We start from the raw sequence: 2,500 nt of genomic DNA, 5'->3' as shown, positions 1-2,500 counted from the left end.
ATACAAAGAGAAATCTCGCTTTCTTGCGTAAGAAAATTTAGTTTGGCAACGCTAAGCGTAATCTTTTGCCATATAAGGTCAAACCGAGGTATAAGAGGTGATAACCGAGATTGAGTGAGAGAATTGCATTATCTGAGGTTGTGTATCTAATTAAATATATTATATCGCGAGGATACAAAATCTTACAGCCTAGACTTATAAGTGGATGAGTTGAGATTTTTAACTTACACATTTAAAGAGCCTTACAAGTTGTTCAAAGTGATTGCGAACGGAAAATCGAGAGAGCTTCGCTTACGAGTTGGCTTTGTTGTTTTATATTAAAATTATTAGTTCAGAACATGCAATACGTCGACAGCTTACCTCAAAAATGCGTCCAAGAAATCAATTTATGGAATTATCTGATGTTTTGACGACTCAAGGTGGTTTAAAAGCTTTCTTGGTCACACAAGATAGTCTGCTGTTATGTTTTGCTCTTTTGAGAAGTCATCATTTTTACGACTTTCGAGGTGGTAAAACCCCCACTTTTCGACATGGCTTTGTTTCAACTACTGTACCAGCTCTCTGAGTTGCTAGTTTAATACTTCTATCTCTTCTTTGAAAATCGTAACGACCTCCGCTTCTCGCTATCATCAATCATCCAAGACCGCATCTGGAAAAGCAGGCCATTATTCTGCTGGAGAAAATATGAATTCTAGAAACAAATCTTCGAACGTAAAATAACGGTGTCGCTGATGTTGAAGTCGCACCAGCGAAAGTCAAATACCTGGTCTATGTTTCTATCGTTCCACATTTCCTCCATAAGGCACCTTAGCAGATTTCTGTTGAAGTTTGTAAGCGGCGCTAAGTCCTGCAGTTCTTTCCGTTGTCCTTTAAAATGACACCTTTTTGGTGGTGAAAAACAAAAGGAAGAATATGGCAAGCTAGGCCATATTATATTGATCAAAACAAAGCTTGAAGTGCATTGAATTCTGTTGTTTGCCGATAAAAAAAACATTTTCGGATCCAGGCCTTCGCTAGAAGCAAAGAAAGTTGAGCCATTGTGCCCTAAATTCGAAATTCCCGCGACCGAGTAAAATGTTCCGGGTGGGAAACTGGAAACTGAGGACATGTTCTTGGCCGAATTTCAGTTAAAAATTTCCAAGCGTGAGTGCGATATCCGAGCAGCGGTATCTGGAAAAGAGGACAAGACGAAGGGATAGAAAGCTGGGACGAAAACAAGTAACGATGTGGGCGATGTAGTGAAAGAAGAGAGAGGGATGGAGAGAGAACGGGAGGAAAAGAGAAAGGAGTCTATATTTATTCATCCCGTAAGTACAAATTAGCCATTTATATATTCGATTCTCTTGGGTCTTGCGAATTGTTCTACAAAACAATAGCGCGAATGAATAATTTATTTATTCGGCATGCATAATGAAGTAGGGACCTGTACGGAAATCAGGCCATGAATAGTTCTATCGAAGATTTAGTTAAGCGGTAACCGGATATACCAAAACGCAGACAATTCCAAAACCTTTTCTAAATCAGCCGGGTGCTCCGCCTTTAGGCTGGCTAAATCTATTTATTAAATCTGCTAGGAATAGACCGGTTGTAAATGGATTTTTTTTCCTTCCTTTCAGTTGGGGACGACTCGTTTAGTTCGCTTCTTTTCAGCTTTGAAACACGGCATAACAGCAGGGAGCAAGTAATATTTTTCTGTGGAAAAACTCTCGATAGTAATATTTGCATGTTTACTGATATACTAGGGGATAGGGCGTTTGAAAATGCCGCGCCCAAAGTATGGAACCGACTCCCTCTAGAAATTAGACAATGTCAATCTTTGAATACTTTTAAAGTTTTACTAAAGACATATCTTTTTAAATTAGCTTTTTATTAGTTCTTTTATTAACTCACATTTTACTTTTATTGTTTTCCGAATATTGTAAATTATTATTATTATTATTATTATTATTATTATTATTATTATTATTATTATTATTATTGAGCAACGCAATTGGTTGTTCGAGACAAAGGGTTCAAACGTCAAAAGCCCGTGGGGACGTGAGAAAGATCCAGATACGAGAAGTTTTATCTTGCATCCCTACCCCCAGAGAGAAGTGAAATTGTCACCAGGCCAACGGTCGTGCTCTGCCCTAAAAGCTAACGCTTCTTCAAGCTGGAAAAAGCGGCGGGTTCTTTCGTGAGAGATGTTTTGGGACTCTGGACATTTTGCTACATCCGTAATTTGTTATCGATCTTCATGTGAGAGTGGACAAAAGGCCGAATCAAGCCGATTTTCGAGATTAAATTGTCGTTGATCGGGTAGTTATTGGGGGCTTCAGAGGTTGCGAGTTTGAAGCCTTGTCTTCTTTTAATGAAGGATAGGAGCAAATTTCAAAACAAGCCCAGAACGCCTAAATTGACACAAGGACACAAGGTGAAAAAAAGAAAGTTTATTTTATTTATTTTCCTAGATGTAAAATATGATTAGCCTATTTTTTCTCTGCAAACCATGTTTCCCATA

The sequence above is a fragment of the Montipora capricornis genome, chromosome 6, assembly GCF_036669925.1.
Source record: "Montipora capricornis isolate CH-2021 chromosome 6, ASM3666992v2, whole genome shotgun sequence".
NCBI lineage: Eukaryota > Metazoa > Cnidaria > Anthozoa > Scleractinia > Acroporidae > Montipora > Montipora capricornis.
The sequence above is the reverse complement of the archived record's forward strand: the minus strand, read 5'-3'. Positions refer to the sequence as shown.